Consider the following 13,147-nt stretch of genomic DNA (forward strand, 5'->3'; position numbering starts at 1 on the left):
AATAAACATTTTTTTAAAGATTTATTTTATTTATTTGACAGACAGAGATCACAAGTAGGCAGAGAGGCAGCCAGAGAGAGGGGATAGCAGGCTCCCTGAGAAGCACAGAGCCTGATGCGGGGCTCGATCCCAGGACTCTGGGATCATGACCTGAGCCAAAGGCAGAGACTTAACCCACTGAGCCACCCAGGCACCCCCAAAATAAGCATTTATTGCTACAAAACTACTTTGGACTAATTCACAAATGGCTGCTGCATGGTACTACAGAAGTCCAAAGGGATCAGAATGGTTAACACATAAACTCAGAACCGCAGTTTTCACTAATACACTGAATACCCAATCTCTTAACATAATCATCATGAAAAGTTGACTGAATTATGCCAGTGTGTGTGGGAGTACCAGAAGGTGCAATCTCTGTAACTACAGCCCAGAGTACGACTATTGTTATTTCATTTTAAAAATCACTGAGTTTTCAGGTAAAGAAAATAAAAGCAGATAGCTTGAGAGCCAGGATACACATGAAAATCACCTAGAAACCTTGGTCAAATGCCCATGTCCAAACCCTAGTAACAACTGACTACTCGGAATCCCCCAGCAGGATTCTTGTTGGCCACCTCTGGTTAAGGACCACTGCTTTAGGGGAAGGGTAGGATTATATGGATTAAACTAGAAAGCTTTTTAAGAACTAAGTCACCCCTAGACTTCTACTGTCTCTCCTGGCTCACAGGACCCCTTTGAAATTATGTCTCCTTCCTTCATCTTATGTTCATCTTATTATGTTTTATAATGTAACCATGCCTGCTGACTGGTTCCTGATTCAGAGATTAATTGTATGATCCACACTGGCCAGAGTAGTCAAGTTGGTTTCACTCCAGCCCACGGACACTTTCTGTCAGCACCGCAGCGTAACTCCCCTTTACGCTGACTGCAAACTGTTCAGTGTATTCCTTTCATTAAACACGTTTGGTGATGGAACCCCTGGAAGATTCTGACCAGTGTCTCCAGGGAATCTTTTCAGGTCATCTTCAGCAATTCTCACTAACCTTCCAGCCTGCTCTGTGGCAGGTCCAGAAGAGGCATCTCAGATCTTCTGACATGCAGAGAAGCTTAGTTGGAAGATGATTGCCATTTGTAGCCTTTTGAACAGAGAAGTTAAGCGAGTAGAGATTATTTGACCAGCGTTTGGTGGAATACAAGTCTCAAGGATGACTCAGAGACTAGAGAGACTGGAGAAACTGTCAATTTTATATTGTGCTACTCTAAGCTTGAGGTGATAAAGACTGCATAAGGTTTCTACTGCTGGTGTAACAAATGACACAGGGAATCACCTTGGTGGCTTAAACAATGTATTGCCTTATAGTTCCTTAATCCAAAAGTCTGCCACGTGTCTCACTGAGCTAAAATCAAAGCGTTGGCAAGGCTTCCATCCTTTCTGGAGTCTCTAAGAGAGAATCCATTTCCTTGCCTTTTCCAGCTTCTGGAGGCTGACCACATTCCCTGACCTCCATCCTTCACCTTGAAAGATAGCAGCATTAGATTGAGTCCTTCTCATGCTGCTGTCTCTCTGGTTCTCTGATGACAGCTGGGAAAGATTCTTTGCTTTTAAGGACAAATGAGATTAGATTGGGCCTACCCAGATCATCCAGAATAATCTGTTTCAAGGGCAATAGTCTTAATCACATCTGCAAAGTCCCTTCTGCCGTATAAGGTAGTATATTGTTGGGTTTGCCGCACCTGGGTGGCTCAGTCTGTTAAGCGTCTGTCTTCTGCTCAGGTCATGATCCCAGAGTCCTGGTATCGAGCCCCACATCAGGCTCCCTGCTCAGCAGAGAGTTGCTCATGCTCACCGTGGCTATCTTTGTCTCTCTCTCTCTCTCAAATAAATAAAATCTTTATATATGTATATGTATATATCTCTTTGGGTTCTAGGGATCAGGGTGTGGATGCCTTTGGGGGCCATTACGATGTCTACCATAAACACTCAGAACAGATATTTTAAGCAAATACTTAACTGGGTCAGTGGCTCATAAGTCAATTTGGTATAGGAATGGGGTGGAAGAGGTACAAGAAGATATTGGGATCAAGCATTAGTCATTTGAGTAATTTTACCACTTTTTAATTATTCCAAGATATGTAAAGATCTCTTTGCCTGCTGCCTTTAACAGGAACAACTTAGTAGTCAGAAAAGCATGGGTGTCTTGGGGAAGCTTCTAGATCTGGGACCAAAAAGCATTAAAAAAGCAGGCTTGGTCTGTTCTTGAGTGTTCCTAGGGATGGGTTTATTTTTTCACCCTCCCTGAGAGGACTGGTGTCTTTCCTGTTGGCTCCTAGTTGCCTGGGACCATCTGCCCCTTTCTGCTCTTCTTTCTCAATATGGGCCCCATTTCGGTCAAGCCCATTTCCTGGTTGAAGCAAATGGATCCAGGAAACAGATACAAGAATGAATGCGGAAAAAGACAATGTTAGGGCCACACTGGACAAGTCCAGTGTAAGTGGAAACCCAGTGGATGGTTGGTTTGGGTCAAGCAAATGCATGACAATCACTCTGAGCAGAAACTGAGCCTGAGAGCCTTTCTATAGCATGGCGGGTGGTTCCAGGAGAAAAGGGGCTTAGTTAAAACATTACCTCAGACAATTTTGATCTCTCTATTTCTCAGGTCTTGTTGGTTGCACCTGATTTCCTCCATGACATTAAACAACTGCTGTATGATTTTTCTGTTGGTAGAACACAGTTTTTCCAAATTAAAAAAAAAAAAAGAAGAAGAAGACAGGAACAAAAAGGTTATGCTTTTCATCTGTGTCTGTGCAAACAAACCCAGTAATTACCATAACTCAAATTGCTGCTGAAATTCTCCATATTTTAATGTGCACACTGTCGCTCTAGCTGCTAACTCTCTGCATATATCCTGGGAAGTTAATCCTGAATTAGGAAACAGAAAAACTGATTAAGATAAAATTTGGCCAAGTCCATGATTTTTATATTCATAGGATTCAAAATTTCTGTGAGGAAATGTGCAATGCAAATTGAATTATCTTCCAAAGTAATAACAGGAAGAAAGAAAGAAAGAAAGAAAAACAAACAAACAATGGTAAAATATGGGTATCCATGCAGAGAGATGTATGAATTAAGCCTGCTAAGGTTTCAGTTGATTGTATTCAATATTCTGCCCCTCTGAAACAGCCTTTACTTACTAGGCTGCCCAAACTCTATTCTGTTCTGTCTTTAGTGCATATTACCCAGTTTTCATGTAGCAACATTTCGTCAAATTTTACACTCTGATCAAAAGAGATTTTTCCGCTGAACTTTGAAGGTAGCATTATTAGTCCTTATAAGCGTTTTTGGTTTTTTTTAAAGATTTTATTTATTTACTTGACAGACAGAGATCACAAGTAGGCAGAGAAGCAGGCAGAGAGAAAGGAAGGGAAGCAGGCCCCCTGCTGAGCAGAGAGCCCGATGTGGGACTCCATCCCAGGACCCTGAGATCATGACCTGAGCCCAAGGCAGCGGCTTAACCCACTGAGCCACCCAGGCGCCCCTCCTTATCAGCGTTTTAATCACTGTCCTTACTGATTGCCTTTAGGACAAAAGGGCAGTTGTAAACGTTCAAAGAAAAGTCAGGAAGTTTTTGTGAAGTTTTTGAGCCTATAGGCATAGGCTGGGTGATATTGAGTATTAAGGAAATAATGTAGAAAACCCAAGTCTCCACATTTTCTTTCAATAAATTGGACTAATTGGAATGTTTTTATTACATCTCTTTCTTTTTCCCTCCAGACTCCCTCTCCGTCCCTCTCTGCTCTCAGCCCCAGGAGGCTGAGATCTTCAGATCTCACCAGTGAGCTCTCTTGTCTTCTGGCTTGCCTTGGGGTTTGACAACAGAGAGCCCCAGCAGGAGGTCAGAGGGAGTGGGGCGGGAATAAGTTCTGGATCCTCTCTGGATGTCCCTCCACTAAAGACCACTGCTCTTGCCAAGGTTGCCCTGTATTCTAAGTTCTGGAAACTACTTTCTCCCCTTTCCCTTCAGGGCTGCCACTATTATAGGCTGCAGGGTACTACACTCTCCTTTGTAGTTTTTTCCTTCATCTTGGCCCACAGCTTTGTAAATACCTTCTTCAGTCAGGAGTCCCACACGGGTCTGGAAGTCCAGTAGCTACGCTCTAGAGTCCCTGGCGTCAGTACCAGAGGACTACCTTCAACATGGGACAGCATGTGCCTACCGTCACAGGTCAGCTGCCCTGTGTGTATGCAGCCATCAGGATTAGTCCCACCACCCTCTATCCATCACAGGGAAGTCCTGGGCTTCCCCTTGCCCCAAGTGCCTCCATCTTCTCTGTGTCATACACCTCCCTACCCCCTAATAAAAGAATAGCCCCTAAAGTAAACTCTGCTCAAATCCCCCCGATTTGACGGTGCTCTGTTTCATATCACAACCCTTATAGAGACAGACTCCAGTTTATCCAGTCCCATAGTTAAATTCTTCTCACATTCTGGGGCCACCATCATCTCTTACCAGAACTACCAAGAGATCTCTCCACTTCTACACTTTATGCCTCAAAATCTTTTAATGTTTTGCTATCACAAATGTAAAATCCAAATTCCCTCCCATGGGCCAAGGCCCTGTATGGTTTGGCTCTTATTCAACTTCACCTTGAGTCATACTCATCTCCTAGGTTCTAGAATACACCAAATTCTCTTTTGCCTGAGGACTTTTGTCCATATTATTCACTCTGCCTAGACATTTCTGTTCCCTGATCTTCATGCGGTTAGCACAATCAAAGACAAAAACTGAGTAAGGAGATAGATTTTATTCAGTCTGTTGCAATAGGGAAAGCACCCTAGATCCAAAGATGAGAGTGTATATTATTTTCTTATGGTTGCTGTAATAAATTACCACAAAGTTAGTGACTTAAAATCACAGGAAGTTATTCCCTTACAGTTTTGGAGGCCAGAAGTCCAAAATAAGTCTTAATGGCCAAAAGTGAGGTAGGTATTGGCAGGGCTGTGCTGCCTCTGGAGAGTCTAGGGGAGAATCTGTTTCCTTGCTTTTCTCCACATCTAGGGCTGAATTTCTTGAATCATGGTCCCTTCCTCTACCTTCATAACTGGTGATATAGCGTCTTCACTCTGACTATGATTCTCTCTGCTAGAAAACACATGACCACTTTCTGTCTGTGGTCACATGTCCTGCATCCCTCTTACAGAGACATTTGTGATTATATATAGGGTTGACCCAGATAATCCAGGATAATTGTCCCATCTTGGGCTCCTTAATCACATCTGCAAATTCCCCCTTTTTCATATATGGTAACATTTATAGACCTTAGGGATTAAGACCTAGAGATCTTTTAGGAGTCATTATTAGCCTACTATACTATATCCTAGGACAGTGGTTGTGCCCTAGATCTTTATAGGAAGTTGGAACAGGGAATAGAAAATGTTTATTTCTATGTCTAGCTAGTTTTAGGGGCACAAACAACTGTCATGTCAGCTAATTATTCAGGAGCCAAAGAACTAAGAAAGTCTATGTCTGACTTTTTCAGCAGTTGTAGGCAAAAAGGAAATGGTTTAGGTTTGCTCTTGTCACAGGTAAACATGGTAGTCATCTGTAAGTCTTAGGGGACTTCTGAGAAAGGGCAGATAGCAAGTCTTATTTAAGCCACATGGGGAATGGTGGTTCATTGAAGTGAGCCATTTTCTAGAATACAAAAGGGTGGGAGATTTGAGGGGGAAATTTCTTAACCATCACTGTCTTCCATGAGCGTAGGGTTCAGGTGACATTCAACATTGTCAGCACCTTCTCATTCTTAAATATTTTTCAATAACTACCCTAAGTACTGTGTTTCCATTCTTTTGTCACAGTTATCCCTTTCTTTCTAGTATTTTCCATAATTCATAATTATTTTGTGTATTTATTTGCTTGTCTATCAAGACCATAAACTTCTTGAGGACAAGGACATGGTTGTCTGATATTTGAAGAGTTTAGAACAATGTATCTTTATATCTTTAGAACATTTTGGATGACTTGACCAAAGAAGAAATACCAGATGGCCAATAAACTCAGAAAAACTATCTAGTAATTACCTCCTTGTAGTCAAAACAAAACAAAACAACAAACAAACAAAAAACAACAACAACAAAACACACAAGGATTAAAAAAAAAAAGAGTCAGAAATCCCATGCAGGAGGACCCACATGTTCTCAGAGACACACAGATGTGTGTGTGAAATGTGAGTCACAGCTGGTGTGGGATGAGGGCTGAGCAGGGTAGGGTGAGGCTCCACAGTGAATCAGAAACCAGACCCAAGGGAGCTTAGGATTTATACTTCTTGTTCCCCTCAGTGCCCTACATTCATTCATCCTTCCTTTTTTTTTTTTTTTTTAAGATTTTATTTATTTATTTGACAGGCAGAGATCACAAGCAGGCAGAGAGGCAGGCAGAGAGAGAGGAAGGGAAGCAGACTCCCCGCTGAGCAGAGAGCCCGATGCGGGGCTTGATCTCAGGACCCTGGAATCATGACCTGAGCCTAAGGCAGAGGCTTTAACCCACTGAGCCACCAAGGTGCCCCATCATTCATCCTTTCAACAAGTATTTGTTGAAGCTGTTTCATATGCAGGGCACTGGTCTAGACTTTGGGGACACAGCAGGGAACAGAACAGACAAAAATAAGTTTGACAGTAAGTAGAAGTGGTAGAAATAAACAGTTCTAGTGTTAAGGAGAAAAATAAAGTGGGTGAGTAAGGTGTGGAATGTAGGCTGTGATTTATAGAGTGGCCAAGAAAGGACTCAGTGAGAATGTATTATGTGCCAGGTGTGGAGTTGCAGGGGAGGGAGTCCGTAATCATACCTAGAGGAAGTAATATCCTGGAGAAGGGCATTCCAGGCAAGGGGCACAGTAAACACTCAGATCCTGAGGTGTGAATTCACCTGTAGCATGGTGGGTGTGGACTGAAGAGAGTGACAAAGGGTCTTACTGTTGTAGGAGATGAGATCACAAAAATGGGGAGCAGGATGCAGTTGTAGGGCCTTGTAAGCTTCTGTAAGGACTATGGCTTTTCCACTGAGTACACTGAGAAGCCACTGGGAGATTTTGATAAGGGGAGTGACATACTCTCTCTTCATTTCACAGGATCACTTGGGCTGCTATGCAGAATGAGACAGAAAACAACTAAGACGTGATTCAGGAAGACTCTTTAGGAGGCTGGTTGGTGATCCGGGGGAGAAATGAAGGAGGTAGTACGGATCAGGGAGGTCACAGGTATGGTAAGAAGTGGCTAAATTCTGGGTATATTCTGAAAATGTTAGGGGACAGAGAGAAGTCAAAGGATGACCCCAAGATTCATGGCAAGGATGGGTCATTGCCATTTATTGAGCTATGGAAGAGTGCTAAATAAACAGCTTTGAGAAGGAAGGTCAAGAGCTTGGTTTGGGAGAGATTAAGTCCAAAGCGTACAAGTAATATTTTTCAAAAGATAATTCATCTTGTAAATGTACCTGTAAGCATTAGGATATCATAGAACAAGGCAATCATATCTCTCCAATGCGCTGATTGCTTTAGTGGCTGACTGGCTAGCTTCACACCTTTCCAGACCTGTCACTGCTTTCTTCCCTGAATTTCCCACCTCACCTGAGAATGTTTCTACCTCTTCTTTGTTAGGAGACAGTACAATAGGAAAATTTGAAAATCCAAATATATAGTTGCTTTGGAAATAGTAACAGGAAAGCCCATCTGTTGAAATAACCCCTTTTCCTGACTTTTGGCATCCAGAAGAGCTGATAAACTGTATTCAGAAGCTCAGGAAAGCCACCAGCTTTCCTGAGGGAAAGGGCTGCAGTAGAACAGAGGCCCACGCATGCTTTGGCCCCTAGGGCTCTGCAGCTGGGTCCACAGCTTGGCATGTCTTTCTCTGGTAAGTCAAGTGCTTAGCTTTGGCCCCAAACAGCCCTCTGCTGAGAGGTCATCCAGGCAAGAAAGCAAGCCAAGCCTCTTTGCTCCAGATGTCATGAAAGATCCCCCGGGGCTCCAAGCACCCCGGAATGGACCCCTTCTCAGGAGGAGACCCCCGGACCCAAAAACCAAGCCGAGTCCACTGATCAGATGCAAACAGCACGAGGTTTATTGAGTTGACACAGGTACCTGCGGGCGGTCAAGTCTTAGGAAGACTCGCGCGCCAGCCCTTTGTTCAGGGCCTTTTTATGGGGTTTGGGGAAGCGAAAGCATACGTACAGAAGCAGAAACATAGTTACAAGGTTCTTATTGGCTGGTTTGAATGTAAGGCATACTCGGTGTTTGTAGATTGGCTTTGAAGGACCCCGGCGCGCGAAGAGAAAGGTGGGGAGGGGGAGTGAGGAGGGGGAGTTGGACCTTATTACTCAGCAGAGAAGCATCCTGCCTACGTGACTAGGCCCACGTACCTAGGCGACCCCCCTTGCCTACATGACTATGCACATAAAGTATCCTGTTGAAACAGGAGACCAGTATCACCCCCTAAAAGCCAAGTGGTTACAGAAAGGCAAGGGAGTAGTTAAACAATTAACTGGGGGAGGGGTCTAACAGGGGAAGGGCGAGTGATTACAGAAAAGCCAAGAAGCAGTTAGTTAATCAAAGGCTGGGGGGGGGTGTCTATATGCGGAGTCTTTCATTCCCCCCTTTTTCTTTATCATGGATAGAATCTTATATCCATTCGCTCTGGTCCTGTACCAGGTCAGTTTGGGATCCGGTCTGTCGAATTAGCTGATATTGCTGTGTCACCAGTGGTTTTGCAGCCCCAATAGCGACAATAAAAGTGGGATGTCCCACTACAGTAGGTCCACTCTCTGGGTCTGTGAAACACGGGGCATAAGTGTTCTTAACATACTTTGTTGACTTCAGTCCCCATAGCTTCCCCAAGGATTTAACCCGAGTTGCCCCCGGGGGGGGGGGGATGGTTGTGAAGGCGGTCAAAGTAATTTTCTACGTCCTAATTGGCTGGAGTTCCCATTGCTAGCTTGCAGATGTTAGGGTGTACTAGCTGCAGGACTTGCAGATGGGCTTGAGGAACTGAGTTATGTGTCTTTGGAAATTGGGCTATTGATAAGGTAACTTCTTTGTTGTAAATCTTAAGGACATTTGCAAACAAAGGGAGACTCCTGCCTTACAAGACTGTGATCTCTGCAATATAAACATTTGTTCTTTTTTCAGGGCAGTCAGGGGTGCCTGTGAAATGTCATACATATTACCAAGGGGAGGGGTGGAGAGGGGGTGCAAGGCGCCAGCCCCTGCTCCCTCTTCAGCCAGCCTCCTGAACAATTTTGACCCTTAAATCTTTAAGGTGGTTGAAGGTGGAAGGTCTTATCTTCTGTAACTTCTTCCTGCTGAATAGGGGCGTAGAGCTGTCCCTACCTACTCAGGTCAACATTGATCAGTGGAGGAATGTATAGGGGAGTTACGAAAGGCGGAGGCAGCTGAATCCAGTGCTGACAGTGAAAAAGTATCTTTGCGCATGGTAAGGATCATCTGTCATGGTGAAGTCATTGCAGCGATGGAGTCTCGGCACCAAGTAGAGAAACAGCGAACAAAGCAACATATTAAGGCTAATAAGGCAATAAGAATGAGAGGCCTGAAAAGGAGAGTTGGCCATAGCCCTCCTCCAAGCCAGGAACTTAACCAATCACTAAAAGAGAGAGGGATCTTGTAGAGCCTTAATCTGGGCATTTATATTCTTTATTAATCCTGTGACACTTTTGTGATAGTCTGGGATGTACACACAACATTCTGTCTTGAGAATTACATATATGCCACATGACATCCTCTAGTCACAAAGATGGAACAAAAATGGATGCTAAGTGATTATACCATTTAAAAAATAGATCGCATCCATCTTTGTTTTAAGTTGGGGAGATTAGCTGGAGTTGTAATGGTTTTAGTAATGCGCCCATGAATCCAGGCAAATCCTAGGGTACAGCGACCTATCCACCCTGGAGGAAGCCAGGGCCACAGGTTTGTTTCACATATCCACTGGGTTCCATTTGGAGCTGGCCATCTAATGCCAGGTCGCCTTGCCCAGTCAGTAGCAAACCAGTCAGTAGCCTGGAGTACTGTTACTTGGGAACACATTTCTAGTGATAGCCATCCTAGATATCGTGCGTTCTTTGCCCAAGTATCACTCGTATGATTTCTTTGTTCCCAGCATAAAACTGCCTTCTGACTGAGCCGTCCAATCGTGGGTGTAAGCCACAGATATGCATCACAGATCTGATATATGCCATTTTCAGTATAGCGATAAGGAGGGTTTGTAACTTAGGCCTATATTTGATTGGGGAGTTATGGCTTGATAGCAATCCCCTTTTTTTTCCAAATTGCTCCATGGGCATGTAGTACCAGGAAGGCATATTTGGAGTCAGTGTTAATGTTTATTCTTAGGCTTTGGCAATTGCAAAGTGCTAGTGAACACTACAGTATACCTAGCTTTTCTTATTCTTTTTATGAAAACTGCTGTTATCAGAAAACCAAGTGTCATTCCTATTTTTAACAGGGGCATCTTAAATCTGGCCAAATAGAGTAAGCAAGATCAATAACCTCTGAACAGTTTTGCTCTATAGAGAAAGAAGAACAGTGGTCAGGTTCAGGCATACAGGTAACTAGGTTTAAACTTTGACAAGTTTTAAGTATTATTTCTGGCATATCTGTAAGTATAGCCCAGTATTTAATAAGTCGGCCTCCATCATCTATTAGTGGCCTTTGGCTTCTAAGACAAATCTGGGCCTGATGTAAAGTCATCACTGTCAGGGACTGTCCCATCGTGAGCTTTAAGGCTCTTTTATGAGGGCTGTTCTAGGTTTCACTAAAGCATCTATTTGCAATTGCACCTCAACAGAGGTGGCCTCTAGGATAAATATGACTAAGGGATGAAACCAATAAGAAGACCTTTGAGTGGTCCAGCCTTAACAATATCCTGATTACGGAGGATCACTGGCAAGTGAGAAAACTTGTCAAGAGATAAGGGGAGGCCCCCATGCATCATCCGATCTAATCATAAAGAAAGTGGGGTCATCCATTATCTCTATAAGTCCATAGTTAATCCTATGGAGTGCAATAGGCTGGCCTTTAGGCAATTTCATTATCCCAGCCACAAACAAGGTGTTAGTTAAGTTATACAATTATAGGGGAATCAATCCCATTTTCCAGTTGTTTAATCATGTGCCGTGGGGTCTTGTTAATATACCCACAAGATAATAAGATTGATTAAAGAAGCTATTGTGTAACTTCTCTGAAGTTTACCTCAAATTGTTTAGCTTAGGTAAACAAACATTTAAAGACAATCGAATCTAGAATTTAATATCCATAAAGGTGTGTTATTAAAATATAATTTTTCTCTCTAAGATAACCCTCATTTACAGAGATAGCCAAATCAGGACTAAGTCACTTGTGAAACAAGTTTAGTTTTAACAAACTTGGCCCATTATTTACATAAGCTCAGCAAGAACAGTTGAGTGTGATCATATAGATCTTTTAGAATCTGCTTTGCTGGAACTTCTTATAAGGAATCTCTAGGTTGAACTTCTAGTAGCCTCTCCAGGCCAGAAGCCAAGCCACATACTTGCCATCAGGCATGCCTGCAATACCTGTCGATTTGGGCATATGCCTCTTCATGAGATTCTGCACCTACCAAGGAGTGACATTCTTTACTCACCTGGTGAGGCTGCTGGGAACTCTGTAAACAAGGTATCAGGCCAATAGTCCCAAGGGGCTTTATGGCTCCAGGTTTCATAAAGTCAACCTTAGTTCCTTAAAGCTGTCTGGTCATATCTGAGTCTATGCATGTCTTTTTCAACTATGACATTCCAGTCAAAGCCTTGGTAAAATAACCAGTTTCCAATGCTGTCCTGTTACAAAGAGAACAGATTCTTATTGAACTTATGCAAATGACTGATTGCCATGGAAGAAAGAATACTTATTGAGACCTTTTGGTTTCAGAGGGTTTAGATAGAGAGAAAAGTTGAATGCCTTGAGCACTTTTACATCTCTGTGAGTTACAGATAACTTAAGAAAAAGTATCCCTAGTCTGGAAGAGCAAACATTAGAGAGAACCAGCAATGTCTAAAATAAGAGACACAACATTATAATCTTTTAGTTCATTTAGTTCCATGTTACTAATTCTGGTGAATGCACCTTTAGTTAGTTTTGGAAATTCTTACCCATTTCAGTTTTAGGATTTTCAAGTATATCAAATATCTGTATTTGTCCTGGAAGTCCTTTATATGAATCTCCTTTAAGATAAAACTCATTTTATAAGAGAATTAAAACAATTACAAATGACAAAACTCGGAATGGATATGGTTAGAGCTGATGAGACAAGAGTTTACAGTTTAGCTGACAAGGAAATCAGGTTACTTCTGTGACACATAACATTTCTGTAATTATAATATCAAGCGATGATCTTTTAAAACATTTAAAACTTTAGGAAATGTATAGAATCTCTAGAATAATTATAGCATTTTCCCAAATGTAACCCAAGGTTTATCATTGGTTTAAATCTTGTCAACAATTGCTAAAATCTTAGAAAAGTTTTAAAGCACATGCCTAAATATAATTAGGGATGTTAAACACGTGATAAAACAAAACATAGAGACTGGGTTTTCTGGGCTGGCAAAGAGAAAACCATTTACATTCTCTTATCTGATCAATTAATCTAAGAAAACTTTGTCCTTTTAAACAAAGAAAATCAGCTTTTTTTTTTTTTTTTTTTTAACCAGTGTCTTTTCCCTTTTTAATTTTATTTTTAAGTGTGCAGTCTTAAGATAGGAGTTTTCTGGGTTTTTCTCCCATCATGAATGATGTCGCAGACAAGGGAGGGGGATCTTTCCCCTGCTGTCCTGCTCGCATTCCCCACAGGAACTTAGGAGCGTTTTAGCTAAGGCCTGTCCGAATAAACCCTAGACCAGGCTACTCCGTGGAGTAGATGACCGTTCTGTCATATGACGCCCTGCGAGACTCAGGGTGCAGCCCACTCAGACTCCGTAGCTGAAGCAGTGAAGCCGTACAGACAGATTTACACAGTCAGGCACTCTTCAGATTCAAACAGGTTGGATACCCTCCCTTTTGGGTATCTCTGGCTAATGGGAGGTGATCAATCTCCCTTTTTACTCTTTACAGATTAGAGTGAATTTCT

This window comes from Neovison vison, chromosome 13 (genome assembly GCF_020171115.1).
Source record: "Neovison vison isolate M4711 chromosome 13, ASM_NN_V1, whole genome shotgun sequence".
In the NCBI taxonomy this organism is placed as follows: domain Eukaryota; kingdom Metazoa; phylum Chordata; class Mammalia; order Carnivora; family Mustelidae; genus Neogale; species Neogale vison.